A 13342-nucleotide genomic window follows, 5' to 3' on the forward strand; every position below is an offset into this window, starting at 1 on the left:
TGAATCACATGTGTTTGTGTGCTTCTCAGACACAAAGACTAGAATGCTCAGGTTGAGGGGCGCTATTTATGTGGCCCAGCCCAGAGGCTATTCAGGAGATATCGGCATTCCCGGTGACCCGCACATTGTAATTAATTACTTGTGTGCTGAATCGGGGATCAGCACACCATTCAAAGTGACGATTCCTATATTTAGCATGAGCATATAACAACAATTGTTGTGTTTGCTCAGCATTGTGAATCTCACGAAATTCAACTTGGCAATTCCCGCACCTGTTCATGTCACATTTGCATAATATATATTATAAATCAAATAATATATTTCCACTTAATTTATGGTGATGCACAGTTTGCATCTCACGAAATTTAATTTGGTGATTCACACACCTGTGAACATTGTACATTAAATAATACAATTGAAATCTTAAAGTTGCTTATAGGAGGTACATATTTACGTATGTGAACCAAACATATACGTTTAAACAGCTAGTATTTATCTAAAATACTATACGTTGCCTTGTACAAGACTATGGATGGAAATAATGCACCGACTCCATTTTTATCTACACCCGTGGAACCTACTTTGGAATGGAGACAATGGAAAGAAGGATTAGAAGCTAATATTGAAGCAATCGGAGGGGATGATTATACTGACAAACGGAAATTGGCCATTTTAAAACATTGTTTAAGAGCAGATGGCAGACACATTTTTAATCATTTACCCCCAATGGTAACTCATCAAGGAGATGAAGGCGATATAGATGTATATGAGAGTGCAATCAAGCAACTAGATAAGTTGTATATCAAGAAAGTAAATTAAGTTGTTGCAAGACCCAAGTGTTTAGGTAGAGGGCAATTGCCCAATGAGTCAATTGATGTTTTTGTCAATGACTTGAGAATTTTAGCCGCTAAATGTAACTAGGCTTCTTTCCACGACTAAATGGTTCAGGACCAAATGGTGCATAAGGTTGCAAATCCAAAGTTGCAAGAAAAATTGCTATCAGCAGATGATTTAGCCATTAGTAAAGCAATGGGTATTGCCCACTGGTTTGAGGAGAGGAAACTGGGTATGAAGGAATTATCAGAAAAAAATTTTGCTGAAATTTAGATAGTTAAAAAAATCAGTAATGACAATAAAATGGGCAGGAAACCCATAGTAAAAAGGCAACCCAACCAGAATTTGTACAAAAAGGAATGTGTATGTTTCAAATGTGGTCTAATTGGTCATTTAGCTAATGACAGGAAGTGTCCCACGTTTGTAGGTATTGTAACACCAAAGGACATTATGCAAGGGTATGCAAAAATAGAAACAAATTTAGAGAGATAGTGGTATGGATGGAAAGGTACAAAGAATTAATTATATAAAGGAAATTGAATGTGACTCAATGGGAGAAGCAGAAAAAACATTTGTTTTAGGTGTGTATGAGATTAATGGAGATGTTAAAGATTGCCCTTGTTATATAATTAAAATTAGGGATAAAGAGATTAAAGTAATGGCAGATTCTGGTGTGAGGCGTACCTTGATTGGTGATGAACGATTGAAAGAATTTCCTGATGTGAAACTGTTCACACTGGACATTAAATTAGCTGGATATGGAAAACAATATCGAGGTCTTGGGGTATTTTATGTCCAACTTGAGTTTTAAAGGCAAGACCATTGAGGCAAAAGTTTATGTGGCCAAGGAAGGATCTTGTTTGCTGTGGTGGCCTCAGCAAAGAGATCTAATGATTACTCTTAATCATCCGGAACAGGTGCTAGGCTATGGTGACTTGGTATCACAGGTTGGAGACAACACAGCAACTGATTGGGAGAGGTTATTTCCTAAAGTTTTTTCCTCACAGTTCGGATTATTAAAAAACTTTGTACATAAAATTATTTTAAAAAGTAGGGGCGCTAGGTGGCACACGAGCAAGATGGTCGCACTGCTATGAGGCTCCTGCAGTTCGGGCCATATATCCGTTTTTTATCCTGCCCAGAAGGCTACGGGGAGTGATCCTCCATAATGATGTAGAGCATGTGAACCTGTCATCCCGTGGTACTAATTTGGACAGCTGAGGACACAGCGTGCTGCCACTGCAGTGATCTGACAGAGGAGCCGTTGTTGCTGCCCAGCGCTGCCGGAGTCAGATCCAGCTGAGAGTGGTACGTGAGCGCCGCGGTGCCCACGTCGTGTCTGGGCCGCACGCCTGAACCCGATAAGGCTTGCGGCGCTTGTGTGCTGTGTCAGCGGCTGCGGGCTGGAGGTGCCGCTGGGGAGCCGGCTGCCTTTCGTGCTGCCATTGGTAGGCTGGGACCGAGAGTGAATAAGACCCACTGCTGCTCTTTCCCCCTCGTGGCTGTGCTCAGCAACGAAGCAGCCGTGCGGATTGCATGCTTGCAGGCCCCTGCTACACGGCCCTCCTGATGCTTGTGGAGCCCACTCGGGGCAAAAACAGAGGTGACCCAACAAAAACCACACCAAAGACCCACACATGCCTTTTCCATGGAATGTTTGAGTGGGCGGTGAGGAGGCCTGGACAGCGCTTTGAGAGATGGTGCTTCAGGATCGCTACAGTTATACTGAGGAGAAAACATAGTGGGCAGATGAGGCGTAGGTGCTCCCCCTGACCGCGCAACATAACGTGTACGTGAATGCAACAATAGCAGCACTTAATGTACCGTGATACAGAGAACGCATTATCCCCGTCCTGACAGACATTTTTTTGCTTTGCTAGCCAGTTGTATAAGGCACCGCTGATTTAATAAGATGCGGACTTATTGACTATTCCCCGGGTGATATAAACGTTCAGCATTGTGGATCAGGACAATCCTCTTTGGCAATAGAATGTCCCCCCCGTGTACCTGGGTGGGCTTGCAACTTTCAAGAAGTTAATGTCAAGACAGAGTACGGCCTTCAATATGGGGAAGATTGACGCAAAACAAACCCGGCTGCCCTGTCACCCGCTCGCAACAGGACGAGCCTGAACCTACGGGTGGAGAGCAAGCACAGGGGCTGTCACGGATGTAGGAGGATGATGTCAAAGAACTCCTACAGGCAATGCAACAAAGCCTCGCCTCCATTGAGGGTAAGATGGACTCTATGAATATTCGAAAGGATACCATTGTACATAAACTGGACAGGCACGTAAACGTATAAAAGAGACTGAGCTCCGCATTTCTGACACAGAAGACAACACGTTGAAAATGCGAAAACAAATGGCACAGATGGACAAATTGCTTAGAGTCATCGCTGCCAAGAACAAAGACCTCGAGGCTCGCAGAAGGCGCAACAATATTCTCGTTATTGGTTTTCCGGAGAGTACCAATACAGGTCGGATGGCGAATTTATTGAGAGACTACTGCACGGAGCAATCAGCACTTAATCCTTATCTTCACAACTAATGGTTGAGAGGGCGCATCGCTCATTGGGACCCAGACCGCCACCAGGGATCCACCCCGTCAAATCATTACGAGGCTGCTCAATGATCACGATGTGGTCATTAAGATGGCCGGGAGAAGAGACACCTCACGTTCGAAGGAGACGAATTTACCATCTATCCCGACTTCACGGCAGCTGTCCAAGAAGCGCAACGAAAATACATTCCACCTAAGCAAAAACTTCGCCATGTGCAAATAGACTATGCATTAATGTATCCGTCTCGACTGCGAGTAACACTTAAAGGTAAACAACATTTCTTCATTCATACACAACAAGTGGATGAATTCTTGAAACGCATCAAAAGACCACGTGTTCCCCGTACAACACAGGAACCTTATCAAAATCTTCGTCCCCAGCCTTGGAATAGCCATGAACTCTGGCTTTACTGACTTACGTCTCAAGCGGCCGGTGCCTGTCTTCCACTCCTCTGTCCTACCCGGCTGCGGTCTATTCTTCCTGCATTGAATTGGGACTCTATGAAACTGAAGGGAAAACACGGCAAAAGAACTCTGCTGAGACACCATGTACAGATAAGTGCCTTACTGGGACTGTTTGACAAATTGTACCAAGCACCCCTTCCTCTAACGAGTTTCCTTTATATACTGCACAACTCGGAGGGAGGGGTGGAATCGTGCATGACCCTAGTAGTCCCCACTAAGGGCGATCCCCTCTACTGCGGATTGAAAGGCAGTGTAAATTCTGTTTTGGGTAGTGTGGGTGGGGAGGGAATGATCATTTTGGCATGGTTGGAATGCTACAGTGGGACGGGGTGGGATGGGTTTCCTTCTGGAGAAATGAGACACTTTGTAAAAAAACATGTACGGAATCTTTATTGTATGCATCACACCAGATTTGTAGATGTAGATCTTGCAACACTCTTGACATTGGACTGCAATTGCTCGTATGGCTCACTCTGAAGTTGATCAGAAACTACACTTATTAACGTGGAATATCAGAGGATTAGGCTACCCACGCAAAGGTAGGCAGGTTTGGCATACCAGGACCGTCATCAGGTCCAAATGTCAATGCTTCAGGAAACCCACCTGGAACCCCGCTACTCCCCCTCATTCACTTGTAAGTGGGCAGAGCATAGGGTATATTTTCTTCGTACTCCTCACATTCAGAGAGGGACAGCGATACTAATAAAGAAACACACTCCATTTACCCCATGTGGCATGACACAGGATCAGCTAGGATGATACTGCATAATGTGTGGCAGATTAGGCTTGGCCTCTCCCTCATTGGTCTGCTGCTATGGACCTAACTTGGACGACCCCAAAGTCTTCGCCACACTAATGGGAAAGATTCTAGAGATAGGATCTACTCATATAAAATGGGGAGGAGACTTCAATACAACTCTGAACCCTGCGACTAATAGGTCTAATCCTCTCCCACACCATTACACCAGATAACAAACTGCTGTGGAATATTTTGTCTGATAACAGACTTTTAGATACTTGGCGACATGTTCACCCGAGTAAGACTGAAGGCACACATTATACAGCAATGCACACGACATGGGCTCGACTGGATAATTGCTTGATATCTAGGGGCTTGGGCCCATGGATTGACACAGTAGACCATCTAGCGAGAACATACTCCCGATCACTCACCGGTTCGATCAATATTAACCTCTCCAGGGCTTGGGGTATCCCTAAGGAGCAGGAGACTTATGCCTCTAACTCCGTTGGGCACAGTGTTTTGTAGCAAATTGGGGCAGGAAATAACCGATTTCTTTCAACGCAATCTAGGACCAGTTGGCTGTGTCGCGACGGTCTGTGAGGCCTTCAAGGTCACGATTCGAGGTTTTTGCATTTCCAAAAGGTCTGGAGTTTTTTGCGACATTTGTGGCACCGTACAGCAATTAGAAGGAGAACTGAAGAGGTTAGAAGCAGAGATGGCCGGTGGCGCAAATGGAATACTTCAACGAGATTTCAGGGAGAAACTCCCAGAATATAAAGAAACAGCAGAACGTGAGGTTCGATTCAGGGGTAAATACTATGTGGCCTGCAGATATGGGGAGGGAGAGAGACCAGGCAGAGCTCTTGCAGAAGAAATTCGCAAACCCTGCTTCTCTAGCTATGTACTGGAAATCAGATGGTGACGGTAAGAGATGCAGAGATAATGCCGACATACTCAATGCATTCACCACTCATTATACTACACTATATTCTACTAGCAGGCAAGGCCCATTAGATTTGGCTAGACATCTGGAGGATGTGGCCCTGGGTTGGCTAGGAGATTCTCAGAGAGAATTCCGGTGGCCCCCTTTGAAGAAGATGAGATTTGTGCTGTCATCCTGCATATAAAATCTGGTAAAGCCCCAGGCCTTGATGGGCTTCCAATAGACTTTTATGAAGCATATATTGAACAACTCACTCCTATTTTGAAAACTGTCTACGAGGAAGCCCAAACAAATGTTATCCTTCTGCCCTCGATGAGAGAAGTGCTTATTACCTCCATATTATAACCAGGAAAATCTGCAGACCAATGCGACTCATATTGGCCGTTATCCCTCACCAATAATGATGCTAAAATTCTGGCTAAAAGGACTGTCCAATAGGTTAAACTTGCTAATGAAAAAATTGGTCCTTCCTGACCAGGCGGGTTTTATCCCAGGACAAGCAACCTCCCACAAACTTCGAACTTTCTTTTCGATATTACAAAATGTGGACCCCGATTTGGCTCTTGTGGCGGTCTTCTTAGAAGCCACAAAAGAGTTTGACTCAGTGGAATGGGACTACTTGCCGGGAATTTTGCAACGCATGGGAATGCCAATAGGGTTCTTATCGTGGATAGGCTTCTTGTATAGATCCCCGACAGCTAAGGTACTGATTAATGGGCAGATGTCATTAGCCTTTCCAATTACAAGAGGTACTAGGCAGGGCTGTCAGTTATCCCCTTTACTCTTTGCGCTAGCAATTGAAACTCTTGTGGCTAAATTGCGGCAGCATCTTCAGGACCAAGCACTAAGATGTCCCATGCGTCAGATACTCGTCTCCCTATATGCTGATGACATCACCTTGTACATTAGAGACCCACAGCAGAACCTAAATCCTATCTTGCGAGAATTTATTGTTTTTGGGCGCCTCTCAGGAATTCACATTAACTGGGGGAAATCACAAATTTTCCCGCTCACGGCTGCTGCTACACAATTCTCACCTGATTTTCCAATAGAGTGGTGTAATTCTGAAGTAAAATATCTGGGGATTTGCATCACTAAAGACCATGAGGAACTCATGCGCCTTAATTATGGCAGGGGGTTAGAAAATATCACGAGTCGTGCCACTCGTTGGATCTCTTTGCCCCTATCTCTGGCAGGGCGAACCTCTCTTATTAAAATAGTGACTCTCCCGCAGTTGCTGTACTTATTTCTGAACATACCATATTATCCGGGCAGATATTTCTTCACTGCCTTACGATCCGAACTGATTAGATTGACATGGGGAGGCAAGCAACCAAGACTGCAATGGGACATCATTATTAGACCGTACTCTCATGGTGGATTTGACGTCCCAAATCTTGAACTATATTACATATGCGCCCAGGCTACCTATGTTCACTATTGGTTCCATCCACCCAGATATAAGCCACAAATAGTAGTGGAGCAATGGCTCGCAGACCCAATTCCTCTGTCAGGCCTGATATGTAGCGCCCCCAAACCACACAAGAAAGACACTACGACAGTCATGTGTACGGTGGTCGCTTGGTGACGCATAGCTGAACTGCTACATGCTCCGATTATGTACTCTCCACTGCTTCCACTGACGTACCACCCATGCATACAAGTGCTACAGGAAACTGTGTTTAGGAAAGTCATGGCGAGGGCAAATATAACATGCTGGGGCAACCTACATCAAGATGGAAAGTTCTGTACCCCAGAACAGATGTTCAGAGCCATCACGCCCACGCCTCTAGACGTGTTTCTATTTGTGAGTCTGAGACAGGGCATTAAAGGCAATACTCCAGCATACCCATCAGAACCCCCACTTCACACAATACTACTGTCCACGTCATCAGAGCATGCTGTCTCTGCTTTATACCATGTGGTCCACACTCAGCAGTCTATAGGTCGCTGCCCCGCCCAAGCACAATGGGATAGGGAATTGGCATGCAAAATATCAGACAATCAGTGGGCATACTGCTGCCTACAAACAGAGGAAGTGTTGGCCAGCAGACGATTGTGTATTATCCATTTCAAGTTCCTGCACTGTCTTTACTATATGCCAGCCAAAATCTACAAGTATAAACTAAGAGACAATGATCAATGTGATAGATGTGGCATGAAAGGTGCAGTCTTCTCCCATCTAGCATGGAGCTGCTCCAGAATTCACAAAAACTGGCAACAGATCTTTGATGCACTAGAACAGATGACGTCACTGACGCTGGAAACATCTCAGTTGCTGGCCCTTTTGGCATACACTGAGCAAATTGACAAAAGTTCTCGCAGATATGTTGCTCTTGCACTACTGATGGCCAAGTGCAGGATTGCATGTAGATGGGTATGGGGTAGAGCTCCCATGTTCAAGGAATGGGTCAGGGACTTAATATTCTGTCAAGAACAGATACTGGCTTATGCCGATCTGCTTCCTCTGACATCACGCCCCAAAGACATTTGGGAACCTTTGAAAGCATACCTGATATCCCACCCAGTGGAAATAACTGATGAAAACACAAAGTCATAATGTAAGTGAAAAATGTTGTATAGACTCACAAACATTACGGGGAGGAGATACACATAGTGAAATTATTTGTACCCCTTGTGAACAGATTGACAAGTGGGTCGCAGATGAGATTAGGTTTACGAACTGTAAAGATCTGACATGTTTGTTATAGATAAGAACTGATAATGCCGTTGCCTGTTAATAATGAAGTAATGGTGCACATTGCAATTCACTGCTACCATTCAGTATAATGCTAATAGATATATATATATATATATATATATATATATATATATATATATATATATATATATATATATATATATATATATATATATATATATATATATATTCCAGGCCCATTGTGGGCTTTAAAGTGACAGTGTTCATCATTTTCGTGCAACCATTTGGATAATGGACTACCAGCCCCACAATAAAGTGAATAAAGTGGGTGTGTCCATATGCACAAACCTGTTGTTAAGCCTCTGATGAAGGGCAAGAGCCCAGAAACACATCAGGCTGTGATCATTGACACCAGGACTGTAAACACGTGGAGTTGCAGTGTTTAGCCTTACCCGTTGGTCGGCTGCTGGAGAGTGCGGTCCTGCCTGTGGGCAACTTGGAGCTTTATAGTATACGCGGCTGCCCGGCCGCGAGGACTCGCACCACCCCGTGAGGACTGGGGACCACGGGGCTTCGAATATTCAGAGTCCTGAGAGTGGACCAGCAACGCAGAGATCAATGGCTATTCCGCAGTTCCAGGCTCATTGTGGGCTTTAAAGTGACAGTGTTCATCATTTTTGTGCAACCATTTGGATAATGGACTACCAGCCCCACAAGTCATAGCGTGGCACTCACCTGTGTGGCCCATCCAAGGGTGGTTAATTGTGAATAAAGTGGGTGTGTCCATATGCACAAACCTGTTGTTAAGCCTCTGATGAAGGGCAAGAGCCCAGAAACGCGTCAAGCTGTGATCATTGACACCAGGACTGTAAACACGTGGAGTTGCAGTGTTTAGCCTTACCCGTTGGTCGGCTGCTGGAGAGTGCGGTCCTCCCTGCGGGCAACTTGGAGCTTTATATATATATATATATATAAGCTAAGTCAACTTGGCCAAGGAAGGAACATTTGGAGGAACGTTTATTGCCTTTCTTGTATGCGGCACAGGAATTGTCTGAATAAGACAACATTTTAATGCATGGAGAGCAGTTAGCTGTGCTAGAAAGTCTTAGACAGACTATATTGGTCATGGCACATTAAGGTCACCAAGGTATGAGCAGTATGAAGAGTTAGAAGTGAATTCTGGTAGCCAGCTGTTAATAGGTGTATTGAAAGAAGTATTAGATCATGTGTTGAATGTACCATCAGTGAAAAAAATATTTATATATATATATTGACAATGTAAAGATCTACAAAATCTTGAATATTGTACATCTGTGATGAATGAATACGTTTCCTGATTCTGCATACATACTTCTGTAATAATTGTCTTTTTATGGATATTACTCTTGAAAAACTTAATAAATAAAGTTTAAAAAAAATATATATATATATTTTAAAAAGTAATGTGGTACCTAAAATGCACAAAGTCAGAAATATACCTTTGGCTATTAGAGATGCATTGGGGGAAGAACTGAAGGTTTTTGGAAAGAATACACAAGAATATACAGAAACTTTATAAAAGATATTAAATATTTTACAGGCCAATGGCTTAACTATAAAGAAAAATATATTTGGTGTAGATTCTGTAGACTATTTGGGTCATTGTATTAGTAAAGATGGAGTTGCACCCAAACGCAATATGGTTAAAGCGATAGAAGAGGCACCTGAATCTCAAAATTAAGACCAGCTCAGATCATTTTTAGGGCTGGCAGAATACTATGCCAAATTTGTTCCGCTATTTTCAGACAAAACTGTTCATATGACAAATCTGATGAAAACCTTTTGGGTGGGATGAAAATTGTGCGGATGAGGTCAAGTCGTTAAAATTGGCAATAGCTTTGGCCCTTCATTGGCAACGTTTGACACCACATGTGATTCAGTCATTGTCTCAGATGCTTGCAATATTGGCACTGGGGCAGTCTTAAGGCATAATCAGAAAGGGACGTTAGTTACTGTCCCCTTTACATCAAGGCCACTAACGTGATTCAGAGGATAAATACTCAACTTTGGAGAAAGAAACTCTAGCGTGCTGGTGGTTGAGTGAATATCAGAGAAAGTATGTATATGGGACAGTTTTCAAGGTTAGATCAAATCATCGTATGCTGGTAGGTTTGTTTACGACAAAGGGTTGCGGTAAAGCAACAGCTAGAATTGCCTAATGGCAATACAAATTGCAAGACTTTCACTTTAAAGTTGAGTACGTTCCTGGCGTAAAAAGCATTTTGGCAGATGGGTTTTCAAGACTTCCTGTGGTTGGTGATTAGGTTGAGATTGAGGACAATGAGTTGGAAACAGTGATATCGATTTGTGAGGTGTCCAAGGAATGCATGAAAGAAATTCAATGAAAAACTGCATTTGAAAGTGATGAGGATTTTCAAAAGATGTTAGGGAATCTTAAGTCAACTTGGCCAAGGAAGGAACATTTGGAGGAACGTTTATTGCCTTTCTTGTATGCGGCACAGGGATTGTCTGAATAAGACAACATTTTAATGCATGGAGAGCAGTTAGCTGTGCTAGAAAGTCTTAGACTATATTGGTCATGGCACATGAAGGTCACCAAGGTATGAGCAGTATGAAGAGTTAGAGGTGAATTCTGGTAGCCAGCTGTTAATAGGTGTATTGAAAGAAGTATTAGATCATGTGTTGAATGTGCCATCAGTGAAAAATCCCCAAAACATGTGAAATATGAAAAAGTACCAGTGTCAAGACCATTAGGGCATGGGCAGAATATCTCGAGGCATTGCAGGGCCCATGAGTATTGATTAGAATCCAACGTATGCCATAGTCTTGATTGATCAACTGTCTCATTGGCCAAAAGTCAAGTTGGTAACACAGGTTACTACAAGAATAGTAATGACATTTTGGAACAAGGTTTTTGAGAGGGAAGGATTTCCAAAATCATTAGTTACGGATAATGGTGTGCAATTAACGTCTAATGAAAAGAGGATTTTTCTTGAGAGTCATGGAATTGAGCATAGGCACACATCTGTGTATTATCCTCAGAGTAATGGAATTGTGGAAAGGTGAATTAGAGTGTTTAAGGAAGAGTTACAACTGGCCATTGTTAAAGGTTAGAATCGTCAGCGAGCTATTAAGGAATTATTAAGGAGTTATAGAAACACACACACGATTGATGGGGACATGTCACTGTTTGAAAAAATGAGAGGAAGGAAAGGTGTGTGCAATTTGAATCAGATGTGGATAGTGGAGTTATTCGAAAAAGCAAAACTTGAAAGGTCTTTTGAGAAAAAATAAGATGAAATGAATCACCATGAAAATGGGTATTGGCAGCCTTTGAGAGAGAATGACTGGGTGCAAGTAAGAAAGGGAGAGACGGTGAAATCTGGCGAGTCGAGGTATTCGTTGCCAATGAAGGTTGTTAGGAGAGGTAATCAAGTTGTAGTGTTATTTGATGACAATGTGTGGAATATGAGCAAAGTTGTAGGAGTTCCTCGATGGTTATGGCCAGAAGTCAATGAAAAATCGAGTTGTGTGAAAGAGAATAATAAGTGGTGGAGGGAAATCAGCAGTCAGGGTAGAAATGACAAGGTGCAGAGAAGGATGGGAAATGAGGTGAGATGCAGGCGTAAACCTGTGTGGTTCAAGACTATCATATGGAATAGCAAATGGTGTTCAGCACCTTGAACATATTGTGGTGCGTAGCTTAACTAAAGAGTGTGGCAGAGTTATATATACGTATAATAGATTGTTAAAGAATATGTTGAAAATTGGGAGAAGAAAATGGTAAATGTCTTTGTAAATTTATATTGTTAACGGGAGAGAATGTGTGACATACTGGTTGGACTGGTTGGATGGAATCTGGAACATGAAACCTATGTGGCTAGATTCCATGCAAAGACAGCTTGGCCCAGTCCTTCGTAGCATCTAGATGTATCGTAGATTGTAGTAAATAAACGTACCTTTAAATTGGACCTAGTGTGATCCTGCTTATTAGAGGAGAAGACATGACAAATGCCTATTGATAGTGATTAGCACTGGAGGGCCAGATAAAGAGAACAGTTTTTTATTTTTCTAGGCAGGACAGCTTCTCTAAAGCAATAGCTTAGATATTTATTTTCTTTCTTATATGGAAACTAAAATAACATCAATTAAATATTAGTTTAGATACCCAGTCCTGGGGGCCGGAGCTTGACCACGAAACAGTATGTTCACCTTCTAGTGAGCTCCACTATTAGCTGCACTGCATCCTTAATTTATGGCATAACTGGGACCACAAGAGGCAGACTCAACAAGACCCTATCAGATGATGCTGGTGACTACTTAAGAGTTGCCACGGCACAAGAGAAATGGTGTTGCTACGGGGCCTCACAGCCTTCATCTGCTGACTCTAGAGAAAGAACAGTGAGTAATTAGAACTTGCAGCTCCTGAGCTCAATGGAGCTCTGAAGGGTCGCTTTTATCCGGCCTCCCAGATGGGGAGAGACTGCATGGCCGAGCTGTTCCAAGAGCTGCTCGTGCTGCCATTATGAATGCGATGTGCAAGAGGGGTGTGGTCACGGAGGCGATGATGGCAGACGTGCTCAGCTAGAGCACCACCAATCACTCTTTGACATCTTTTAAATTATCCTGCAAAAAGCTTCCCGTGGCCTCATAGGTACGCCGTAAAGGTCCGACGCAACACTGCGCTACTTTTGGGCATTAGGAGCTGGCTTGGGAGCAATCGGAAGTCGGCAAATCCGGCCCGCACAGACGTGGACAGGGAGTTGGCGACGAGAGGCAGGGCCATTTGAGCTACGCAAGCAAGAGGCTGCACGAAACAGTTGAGCCGAGGCAGGGAAACGCAGTGAAGAAGCCGAGTATCTCGCTACCGTCCCTGGAGCTGCCTGAAATAGGCAGTAATGACGGACGATCGTAGGCGAGATGCCCACTGGAGGAAGAAACATGCTGATAGTGGGGTCCAGTCCCGATAGTGTGTAAGAGGTCCGGGCCGAGGAAACAGGCGAGGCCATGCTGTATGGTCGCGCAAACAAGCTGGAGGTGAGCAGAAATACCGCGTACGTAGAGAGGGAACACAAGTCCATTTCCAGCACCCTGCTTCCTACGAACTAAATTGCTTATTTCCGTCCTGAGACAGTGG

At 43.6% G+C, this 13342-nt stretch overlaps 1 long non-coding RNA gene across 2 annotated transcripts in view; it reads right to left on the reverse strand.

Annotated features, from left to right (window-relative positions):
- The window catches only part of LOC146809918 (uncharacterized), a 269958-nt gene that overhangs the window by 153114 nt on the left and 103502 nt on the right, over window positions 1-13342 (reverse strand). The window lies entirely within an intron of this gene.

Source organism: Triturus cristatus, chromosome 7, assembly GCF_964204655.1.
Source record: "Triturus cristatus chromosome 7, aTriCri1.1, whole genome shotgun sequence".
Taxonomy (NCBI): Eukaryota; Metazoa; Chordata; class Amphibia; order Caudata; family Salamandridae; genus Triturus; species Triturus cristatus.